A 12622-nucleotide genomic window follows, 5' to 3' on the forward strand; every position below is an offset into this window, starting at 1 on the left:
CTTTACCCTTCCCCCCTGCTCACATGCTCTTTAAAAAAAAAAAGTCTCAGAAGGGAAATGGCAGGAAGGAACAGAGGGACTTTCACTCTTTTATGGGTTATTTGCACAACCCCAGTTACTTGTATAATTTTAAGAAGGTTTTCATTATTAAAAATTTTTTTAATTTACTTTCACTTGCTCATTGTCTCCATTCTATTTCTATTATTTAGAATGCCTCCAGCCTCCATGTTTCTCACTGGTCAGATTTTTCCTACCTTTTATGCTTTTGTCATATACTTCTATCTTCTTCTTGCATATATCTTGCAAACTGCTATACATTTTTTCTTAGATCAAGGAGAGTTGTATATAAACAAACTCACAACTCTTAGGTTAATCACACTTTTAAAAGCTGACAAAGGGGTGCCTGGGTGACTCAGCCGGATAAGCGCCCAACTTCGGCTCAGGTCATGATCTCACGGCCCGTGTGTCCGAGCCCCACGTCGGGCTCTCTGCTGACAGCTCAGAGCCTGGAGCCTGCTTCGGATTCTGTGTCTCACTCACTCTCTCTCTCTCTCTCTCTCTCTCTCTCTCTCTCTGCCCCTCCCCTGCTCAGGCTCTGCCTCTCAAAAATAAATAAAAACATGAAAACAAAATTTAAAAACTGACATGCATCTTTTAGGAAATGTCAAATTACTTTTACTAAGTTTAGGAACCTCTTCTTCCATAACTTCTATACCATTTAAAATAATATTTATCAAAATCAGAGAACAGGACTATAGGATCTGAGTGAGCAGAATCTAGAATTAATTTTTAATTCGGCTACGTTTAGCGTCACTTGGAGAAGCTTTTTAAGATTATAAATTCCTGAACCCCACCACAGACCCGTGGAACCCTCTGCTGAGCAGACCCAAAACCTGTACCGTTTAAAATGTGCTTCCCCCTGTTACTTAAGGTAGCCCACCAAATTTTAGAACTACTGTTTTAAATAGCATTCTTATTTAATCCTTAGGACAATCCACAGAAGGAGTGAAATTACCTTTGATGTTCAGAAAGATTAAATAACTTGTTCAAAAAAGCTCAGTAGTGAAGGGTCAGGCCAGTATGGCAGCACTTAGACACAGGTCAGATTCCCAGATGCTTTCTTTCCATTTGCTTGTGCTGAAAGCAGCAAAGATGCCAAAATTAGTATTTACTTAACTAATATCTGAAAATCTATTCTCCTTCCCAGAAATAGTGCCATCTGAAATCTTACAGCCAATCTCTTGTATCCCAGGGGAAAAAAAAAGGTTATGAAAAGCTTAGAACTTTATTGTGAGCTTGGGGAGTGGGGTCTTGAATATTTTCAGATAATGTTTGAAACACTTTAAAATTAGCATAGAGGACTTCTGTCAGCTTAAATTAGAAACATAGAAATAACTTCAAAAACTCCAAAACCTCACTTGTATAGTTGTTATGGAGTAAATTGTGTCTCCCCAAAATTCATATGTTGACATTCTAGGCCCCAGTACTTCAGAATGTGACTGTGTTTGGAGATGGGGCCTTAAAGAGGTGATTACGGTTCAATGAGGCTGTTAGGATGGGCCCTGATCCAGTCTGGCTGGGGTTCCTACAAGAAGAGGGAATCCGGACATGGAGACACCAGGGCTGGGGGTGGGGGCCGGTAGGGACATGGAGACACCGGGGTGGGCGGTGGTTGGTGCTTGGACACAGAACAAAACCCTACAAGATGCAGTGAGAAGGTAGCTGTCTGCAAGCCGAGGAGAAAGACTGCGGAAGAAACCCAACCTGCCAGTGCTTTGCTCTGGGACTTCCAGGCTCCAGAACTGTGAGAAAATACATTTCTCCTAGGGTCATGGTGACTAGGAGACTAATACAATAATTAAAGACAGGGAAATACCTGCATTTCTACAAACAAGAGAAAGCAATACTAGTGTGAAAAGTGGATGCTATGTCCTGGTGGTCAGTAAGAACCATGGCCCTGAGCCTTCAGGAGGAGAGTTGCAAATCCAGCTCTTTTTGTGTTAAAAAGAGCTGTTAAATACAGGAAAAAAGAGGACCTGTAAAACCGCATCATTTGGCCCAAGGGAAGCAACAAAAAAAACTTAGTACCTTGAATGAAAAGAAAAACAGTAATAATCTATGAGAAATCAGACCCTGGGTCTGTGCTACCCTCTGCTGTAGGATTTAATTCATATCTATATGAGGCAGCAACATTAACGTGGAAAAAGCTAACATTAAAATGATCTAAAGTGTTGATCATGGAGAAGCTATAATCAATGAGAACAGAAGGAAAAATTAACAGAATTGGACACCTAAGGAATATAAACAGTGGAATTGTTACGTTCAGATTGTGGAATGTTTGACGTGCTTAAAGAGTTAACATAATCAAAGAAAAGCTCACAAGAAGATACTGTTTGGAAAGAACAAATTGAAGTCAAGTTTTAAAAATGAGAAATAGAGACATGGAAGTGCATTAGCGTTGATTTATACTCACCAAAAATACACAGTGTATTTTAAAACTGTTAATATTCCATTCCAAAATTTAGTTGTAGTTTTTTTTTTTTTCTTTTTCCCTCATACTTTCCCTCATTCCTTTTGCTGGGGAGAAAAAGGAATACAAATTGAGACAGGACTGAAAAAAGAGAAAAATTAGGACAGGACTGAAATGACTCAGGAACAGATGAAGAGAAATATAGCCATGTTAGGAACCCTTATGAATAAATGTAAATCATCCTATGTGTAGTTGATTCATACATGCACTAAAATTACATATAAAATAACACAATACATACCAATGTCTATGTCCATCTGTTTTCATTTTTCTTTTTATGTAAACTTTGTATTGAGGTGGAACATACCTTATGGACTGTATATGTTGTGTCTAGTTCGATGGATTTTTATAAAGTCAACATCCACTTATACTACACCCAAATCAAGAAACAGAACATTACCAGCATTCCAGAAGCTACACCAGATTTCATTCCCAGTCATGAATAGGAGATTTCCCCAAGGGAAACCATCATCTGGCTTTTTGTGTTAGTTTATTTTTGCATAGCTGACGACTGTAACTTTACTGGTGTTGGTGTCCAACAACACAAATGTGTTGTCTCCCAGTATCTTTGGGTCAGGTCTGTGGGTATAGTGAGCGGATTCACTGCTTAGAATCTCTCCAGGCTGTAGTAAAGGTGTTGGTCCTGGCTATGATCTCATCCAGGGCTCAGGGTCCTTTTTCAGGTGGTTATAGGACTAAAGCTGCTGTTTTCTGGCTGTCCGCTAGGGACAATTCTCACCTACAGGCTTCTCTCAGATCTTTGTACCATAATCACCTCCACAGTTCACAAAATGGCTACTTGCTTCTTTATGGCCAGCAGTAGAATTTCTCTACCTTCAAAACTACATGAGGGCCTAGAGGCCCTTTTAAAGGGCTCACCTGGATAGGAGAAGTTCACCCAATATAATGAAGATTATATAAAAGGAAGCTTTTATTTTTTTTTAATTTTTTTATGTTTATTTAATTTTGAGAAGGAGCATGGGGGGCAGTGGGTGGGTGCAGAGAGGGAGGCACAGAATCCAAAACAGGCTCCAGGCTCTGAGCTATCAGCACAGAGCCCGATGCGGAGCTCAAACTCATGAACTGTGAGATCACGATCTGAGCCGGAGTCGGACATTCAACTGACTGAGCCACCCAGGCACCCCCCTTTTATTTTTTCTATATTTATTTTTAAGAGAGCAAGAGACAGAGCATGAGTGGAGGAAGGGCAGGGAGATAGGGAGACAGAGAATCTGAAGCAGGCTCCAGGCTCTGAGCTGTCAGCACAGAGCCACACACGGGGCTTAAACCCACAAACCGCAAGATCATGACCTGAGCTGAAGTCAGATGCTTAACCGACTGAGCCGCCCAGGCACTCCAGTGTTCCTTTTAATTAATTAATTCAGACTCCACTGTTGAGGGACCTTAATTACAACTGCAAAAATTTTTTGCCATTGCCATTTAATGTAACGTAATGACAGGGGAGAAATCAAGTTGTATCCACAAGTCCTACCCACAGTCAGAGCGTGGGGATAACACAGTGCATATACAGCAGTAGGAGTGACCCTTGCAGGCCATCTTACAATTCTGTTACGTTCCTTATACTATAGATTAGGTCTTCCTCCTTTGAACCTATGTCCATGAGTCATGAATTCTTTCACTCAATAGTGTTTTTATGAGATTCTTCTATGCAGTTGTCTATGGCAATGATTTGTTCATTTTCATTTTTTTTGTATATTCATCCTTATTATTTCTATCATATGACTATATCAAAATTTATCTATTCTACTGTTGAACATTTGGATTCCTTCTACTTTTTTTCTGTTGTGACCACATTTGTATCTTCCAGTGCACATACGTTTGCATTTTCTGATAAATATATACCAACAAGTTTATCTTATCTTAAATAAGAACAGTTTTTCCAGAAGTTATTTTCTAAAAATGAGAAGCAGAATTCCTAAAATCAAAACCCACCATGGACAGGATAAATAGCTAAAAATAGAATTAGGAACTGGAGAAAAATTCATATAGTGCCACCCACAGAGACCAAAGGAAAATATGAAGGAGCAATAATGATTATGAAGGATAGAATGAAAAGCTCTGGCAAAACAAGAGTCCCGAAAAGTATGTAAGAAAGGCAATATTTGGAAAGATCATGGGTAATATTTTTCCAGAATTGACTTTTAAAAAAGAAGATAGATTCTAGAAGCACAAACAAAAAGAAAATATTTTAGACATATAGCAGTGACATTTCAAAATATCAAAGGCAAAGAGCTCTTAAAAGGTAATCAAGGAGGGATGGATGCCTGGATAGCTCAGTTGGTAAAGTGTCCAATTTCGGCTTAGGTCATAATCTCGTGGTTCATGAGTTTGAGCCCTGCGTTGGGCTCTGTGCTGACAGCTCAGAGCCTGGAGACTGCTTCAGATTCTGTGTCTCCGTCTCTCCCTGCCCCTCCCCTGCTTGCATGCTGTTTCTCTCTCTCTCTCTATTTCTCTCTCTCTCTCAAAAATAAAAAATTAACATTAAAAAAAAAGGCTTTAATCAAAGGGAAGGTATAACTCACTCTCCAGCAGGGGCTGGCAAACGTTTTCATCACTAAGATGTTAGAACACAGCCATACCAGTTCACTTATGTGTTGGGTGGGGCTGCTTTGGCCTCTAGTGACAGAATTGAGTAGTTACAGCTTAGACCCCAGAAACCATATGGCCCACAAACCACAAAGTATTTACTATTTGTCCCTTTAATATGTTTGCCAACACTGCTACAAAGAAACTATAAAGTAACAACAGATCTCTTGAACATCCTCACAACAAATGAAAGCCGGAGGCTAGTGGGATAACATCCTCAAAGTGTTGGGACTAACAGTCTATCTATTTTGTTCCAACAAAACTTGCATAAATGAAGGTTTAGTTTTGTTGTTGCTGTTTTTTTGTTTTGTTTTTAGAGAGAGTACACACAAGCGGGGGAGAGAGACTGAAGGAGAGAGAGAATCTCAAGCAGGCTGGTGCTGTCATCACAAAACCCAATGGGGGGCTGGGGGCGGGGGGGCTGGATCCCACGACTCTGGGGTCATGACCTGAACCAGAACTAAGAGTCAGACACTTGACTGACTGAGCCATCCAAGTGCCCCACAAATGAATGGTTTTTAAAAGTAATATTTAGGGGCGCCTGGGTGGCGCAGTCGGTTGGGCGTCCGACTTCAGCCAGGTCACGATCTCGCGGTCCGTGAGTTCGAGCCCCGCATCAGGCTCTGGGCTGATGGCTCGGAGCCTGGAGCCTGTTTCCGATTCTGTGTCTCCCTCTCTCTCTGCCCCTCCCCCGTTCATGCTCTGTCTCTCTCTGTCCCAAAAATAAATGTTGAAAAAAAAAATTTTTTTTTTAAAATAAAATAAAATAAAAGTAATATTTAGAGATAAAAATGACAGAGTTTACCAACAAGAGATCTACAATAAAGAAACTTTTAAAAGACGTATATCAGGAGAAAGGAAAAACATCCCAAAAGTCTCAAATGGAAGAATTACTGATGACAAATAAAATGGAAAATATGTATATAAATGCAAACAAACATTATATAAAATACTACTACTACTATAATTATAGTGTGGTTTCTGTGGTTTGAAAATAATAACTAAAATACTGAAAACAGTTGCATATAAATTAACTAGGGCATTTGTTAAGGGTGAAAGTATTCTAAGTCCTCTTTGTATTATTGTTCAGGAGGTAAAGATATGACTTAATTTTGATATGCATGTGTGGTAGGCTGAATAATAGCCCCCAAGATATCCATGTTCTAATCCCTAGAGCCCTGTGAATGTTACCTTATATGGCAAAAGGAACTTCACAGATATGATTAAGGATTTTGAGATGGGGAGATTACCCTAGATTATCCAGATGGGCCCTGAGTAGAATCACAAGTGTCTTATAAAAGACAGGAAGAGGGAGGTTTTAAATCAAAAGAGGAGAGGCTATTATGATCCTGCTGCTGACTTTGAAGAAGGAGCAAGGGACCACAAGCCAAGGAATGCAAGGAATGAGCTCTAGAAGCTAAAAAAGGCAAGGAAATGATTCTCCCCTAGAGCCTCCCAAGGGAGTCAGGCCCTGCTGACACCTTGGTCTTGGACCAGAGAAACCCATTTCAGACTTCTGGCCTCCAGAACTGTGAGAGAGTAAATATCTGTTGTTCTAAATCACTGAAGTTGTGGTAATTTGTTCCAGTAACCCTAGGAAACCAATACAGTATGGTCAGAGTTCAAGGGCAACTATGAAAATAGTAGAAACAGGACAGGTAAGCAGCAAATTAGAAAGCAAAAAGCCTAATTAAAACAAATTAGAAAAGGGGGCAAATCCAAAGGTAAAGTGATAGGGGGCACCTGGCTGGCTCAGGCAGTACAGCATGCAACTCTTGATCTCAGGGTTGTGAGTTCGAGCCCCATCTTGGGTGCAGAGATTACTTGAAAATAAAATCTTTAAAGAAAAAAAAAAAGATAAAGTGATATAATTTAGAATACCTCCATTATCCAAATAATGGAAGTAAGCTATGTAAATAGATATTATGATTGATTTTTTTTTTTAATTTCAATTATAGTGATGGTAAAAGACTTGAAGTGTAAGTACATTTTAAGACTGGAAATAGAGGGATGGAGGAAGATACATCAGACAAACCCACAAGGTGAGATAGCTACATTAATAGTTGACTGTACTGGGTTGAATAGTTCTCACCACCCCCCACCCCCGCCCCGCTCCCAATTCATGTCCAACCAGAACCTATCAGTGCGATCTTATTTGGAAAGAGGGTCTCTGCAGATGTAATCCAGTTAAGAGGACATTAAGGTAAGGAGGGGCCAACATGGTGGAGAAGTAGGGGGAATCCATGCTTCCTATGTTCTCAAACAAAGTGTAGAAGCCAAAGGACTCTGAACACCAGAGTCTGGGAGGAAAAGAGACTGAATCTACTAGGGAGAAAATGGGAAAGCTGGAAAAAAGATAGGTGGGTAACTGCAAACTGGGGGAGATAAAAAAGGCTGCATGGGCACGGAGTGGAGGGACCCCCTTTGCAGAGAGACAAAGGGAAGAAGAGAAAGAGTGGCTGGGAAAGTGCAGGACCCTCTCTGGCCAGGAGAGAGACCTCGGACTGAGGCTGAGAGGGATCCCATCTCTAACGGGGGGGCTTTCTTCGGACTGGGGCCGGCTCCCTGTTCGCGCCCCTGGGGAGGAGGGGAGCTGGGCCTGGGTGCGGTGGTAGGTCAGGGGCTCGGTCCACCGCTGGAGAAAGCGGTTCCCTCCCTGGAGGGCTGCACGATAGCACAGAACTGCCTGCGTCTGCCACCCTGGGGGCTCGTGGGGGCAGCGGCTCTGAGTCCGCAGTAGGAGAAGTCGGTCCTCCCAGAAGTGTGGCGGCACAGACAAAGCCAGCCGGGGCCACACATCGCCGCACTGAGAGGCGCTTTCCCAGCGTTAGAGCGCACTGAGCGGGACTTTGAATCCTAGCCAAGTGCGGGGTCAGGGGAGTTGGCCGAGCGAGAAGGACCGACCCGTCTGCGCCCGCCGCACAGTGAGGACGACTCAAACGGAGTCCACCGGGTGGGCTCCATGGAGAAGAGACTGGGAATCACCATTCCATTCCCCACCCCCACCCCCACCCCCACCCCCCACCACGACCAAGGCAGGACCTCAGGGATCACTCCCGGGCCGACAGTAGAGGTGGGTTCAGAATACGCCAAACCACACCCCCTTGCACTGGGTAACTGCTTACCCACCCCAGGGGCACCGACCCTGCGGACAGCTCCTCCCTACCAGACCAGCCAGGCAGCATTGCCTGGATTAACTCTAGGTCAATTCTGGATATACAGCTATATTCTTCCCCACCCACCCGCCCATTTCTCCTCCTTATTTCTTCCCTCCCCTAGGCTGGTTACTCAGGTTATTGGTCTGTCCAAACAGACATATTTAATCCGTTGTCTTGACACATGTTCTACATCTCCTTCTTTACGCGCCTTTCTCTCTGGAATAATCAAGCCGTAGAGTTTCTCTGTCTGGGTAACTGTATCTTTGTTTCGTTTTCCCCGCCTCCTTCTTTATTTTCCTTTCTCTCTCTCTGGATCAAGCCTTTTAGTCTCTCTGCCTAGTCAATGTTTATTTTTTCTTTTCTCCCCCGCTCCTGTCATTTCTCTCTTTGTATGTTCTCTTCCATCAGCACCACCTCCACCCTCTTCTTTACTTGTAGTCGGTGTTTGGGGTTTTTTTGTTTTTAGTCTTTAGGTTTTTGTTTTTGTTTATTTGTTTGTTTGTGTTATTTGTTTGTGTGTTTGCATGTTTTTGTCTCCTGTTTGTCTATCTGTTTTCCTTTACAGGGATACTCCAAGGAACAAATCAAAGCATATCCGGTGGAGGGTCCAAAATATCACTACGAGTAGGGTAATAAAATAACCAAAGTCACAACAACAGAGAGCAAGTAACAATCCCTGAGAAAACACCTCCTGAAGGGCCAGGCCCAGGACAGTGTATGACCTTCCTTTAATATAGCAGTGCTCACAAGTGCAGAGCACACAACAAGCTTTTAAAACGTGTAAGGGACAGGGGTGCCTGGGTGGCGCAGTCGGTTAAGCGTCCGACTTCAGCCAGGTCACGATCTCTCGGTCCGTGAGTTCGAGCCCCGTGTCAGGCTCTGGGCTGATGGCTCAGAGCCTGGAGCCTGTTTCCGATTCTGTGTCTCTCTCTCTCTCTGCCCCTCCCCCATTCATGCTCTGTCTCTCTCTGTCCCAAAAATAAATAAACGTTGAAAAAAAAAATTTTAAACGTGTAAGGGACAGAAAACTAGCCAAAATGACAAAATGGAAGAATTCTCCTCAAAAGAAATTCCAGGAAGTAGCGACAGCTAATAAATTGATCAAAACCGATTTAAGCAATATAACAGAACAAGAATTTAGAGTAATAGTCATAAAATTAATTGCTGGGCTTGAAAAAAGCATACAGGACTACCGAGAATTTATTGCTACAGAGATCAAGGGGACTAAAAAATAGTCATGGTGAATTAAAAATGCTATCAATGAGGTACAAAATAAAATGGAGGCAGCCACAGCATGGATTGAAGAGGCAGAGGGGAGAATAGGTGAATTAGAAGATAAAATTATGGAAAAAGAAGAAGCTGAGAAAAAGAGAGTTAAAAAAATCCAGGAGTATGAGAGGAGAATTAGAGAACTAAGTGATGCAATCAAACGGAACAATATGCATATCATAGGAATTCCAGAAGAAAAAGAAGAGAGAGAGACAGGAGTTGAACGTGTACTTGAACAAATCATAGCTGAGAATTTCCCTGATCTGGGGGAGGAAACAGGCATTGAAATCCAAGAGGCACAGAGAACTTCCTTCAGATGTAACTTGAATCGATCTGCACAACATATCATAGTGAAACTGGCAAAATACAAGGATAAAGATAGAATTCTGAAAGCAGCTAGGAATAAACGGGTCTTAACATACAAAGGTAGACACATAAGGGTAGTAGCAGACCTATCTACTGAAACTTGGCAGGCCAGAAAGGAAAGGCAGGAAATCTTCAATGTGATGAACAGAGAAAAACATGCAGCCAAGAATCCTTTACCCAGCAAGTCTGTCATTCAGGATAGAAGGAGAGATAAAGGTTTTCCCAAACAAAAACTGAAGGAATTCATCACCACTAAACCAGCCCTACAAGAGATCCTAAGGGGGACTCTGTGAGTGAAACGTTGCAAGGACCACAAAGGACCAGAGACATCTCTACAAGCATGAAACCTACAGACAACACAATGACTCTAAACCCATATCTTTCAATAATAACACTGAATGTAAATGGACTAAATGCTCCAACCGAAAGACATAGGTATCCAAATGGATAAAAAAAACACCAAGACCCATCTATTTGCTGTCTACAAAAGACTCATTTTAGACCTGAGGACACCTTCAGATTGAAAGTGAGGGGATGGAGAACTATCTATCATGCTAGTGAAAGTCAGAAGAAAGCTGGAGTAGCCATACTTATATCAGACAAACTAGACTTTAAATTAAAGACTGTAACAAGAAATGAAGAAGGGCATTATATAATAATTACAGGGTCTATCCATCAGGAAGTGCTAACAATTATAAAATGTCTATACACCAAATTCGGAAACACCCAAATATATAAAACAATTAATCATAAACACATAAACATAAGCAACCTTATTGATAAGAATGTAGTAACTGCAGGGGACTTTAATATTCCACTTACAACAATGGATAGAACATCTAGACAGAGAATAAATAAAGAAACAAGGGCCCTGAATGATACATTGGATCAGATAGACTTGACAGATATATTTAGAATGCTGCATCCCAAAGCAACGGAATATACTTTCTTCTTGAGTGCACATGGAACATTCTCCAAGATAGATCACTTACTGGGTCACAAAACAGCCCTTCATAAGTATAAAAGAATTGAGATCACACCATGCACACTTTCAGATCACAATACTATGAAACTTGAAATCAACCACAGGAAAAATTCTGGAAAACCTCCAAAAGCACAGAGATTAAAGAACATCCTACTAACGAATGAATGGGTCAACCATGCAATTAGAGAAGAAATTTAAAAATATATGCAAACAAATGAAAATGAAAGTACAACAATCCAAATGCTTTGGGATGCAGCGAAGGCATTCCTGAGGGGAAAATACATTGCAATCCAGGCCTATCTCAAAAAACATGAAAAATCCCAAATACAAAATCTAATAGCACACCTAAAGGAAATAGAAGCAGAACAGCAAAGACACCCCAAACCCAGCAGAAGAAGAGAAATAATAAAGATCAGAGCAGGAATAAACAATATAGAATCTGGAAAAACTGTAGAGCAGATCGATGAAACCAAGAGTTGGTTTGTTGAAAAAATAAACAAAATTGATAAACCTCTAGACAGGCTTCTCAAAAAGAAAAGGGAGAGGACCCAAATAGATAAAATCATGAATGAAAATGGAATTAATACAACCAATCCCTCAAAAATACAAGAAATTATCAGGAAATACTATGAAAAATTATATGTCACAAACTGGACTACCTGGAAGAAATGGACAAATTCCTAAACACCCACTCACTTCTAAAACTCAAACAGGAAGAAATAGAAAATTTGAACAGACCCATAACCAGTGAAGAAATTGAATCAGTTATCAAAAATCTCCCAACAAATAAGAGTCCAAGACCAGATGGCTTCCCTGGGGAATTCTACCAGACATTTAAAGCAGAGATAATACCTATCCTTCTCAAGATGTTCCAAAAAAATAGAAAGGGAAGGAAAACTTCCAGACTCATTCTATGAAGCCAGCATTACTTTGATTCCCAAACCAGACAGAGACCCAAAATAAAGAGAACTACAGGCCAATATCCCTGATGAATATGGATGCAAAAATTCTCAACAAGATACTACCAAATTGAATTCAACAGCATATAAAAAGAATTATTCACCATGGTCAAGTGGGATTTATTCCTGGGCTGCAGGACTGGTTCAGTGTTCGCAAATCAATCAGTGTGTTACATCACATTAATAAAAGAAAAGATAAGAACCATATGATCCTGTCAATCGATGCAGAAAAAGCATTTGACAAAATAAAGCATCCTTTCTTAATAAAATCCCTCAAGAAAGTCGGGATAGAAGGAACATACTTAAACATCATAAAAGCCATTTATGAAAAGCCCACAGCTAATATCATCCTTAATGGGGAAAGCCTGAGAGCTTTATCCCTGCAATCACGAACACAACAGGGATGTCCACTCTCACTGCTGTTGTTTAACATAGTGTTGGAAGTTCTAGCACGAGCAATCAGACAACAAAAGGAAATCAAAGGCATCAAAATTGGCGAAGATGAAGTCAAGCTTTCACTTTTTGCAGATGACATGGAAAACCTGATAGACTCCATCAAAAGTCTGCTAGAACTGATGCATGAATTCAGCAAAGTCTCAGGATACAAAGTTAAGGTACAGAAATCAGTTGCATTCTTATACACTAATAATGAAGCAACAGAAAGACAAATAAAGAAACTGATCCCATTCACAATTGCACCAAGAATAATAAAATACCTAGGAATAAACCTAACCAAAGATGTAAAAGA

This window comes from Lynx rufus, unplaced genomic scaffold (genome assembly GCF_022079265.1).
Source record: "Lynx rufus isolate CCGP_SWC_20201006 ecotype Redwood Valley unplaced genomic scaffold, mLynRuf1.p SCAF_5, whole genome shotgun sequence".
Classification (NCBI taxonomy): Eukaryota; Metazoa; Chordata; class Mammalia; order Carnivora; family Felidae; genus Lynx; species Lynx rufus.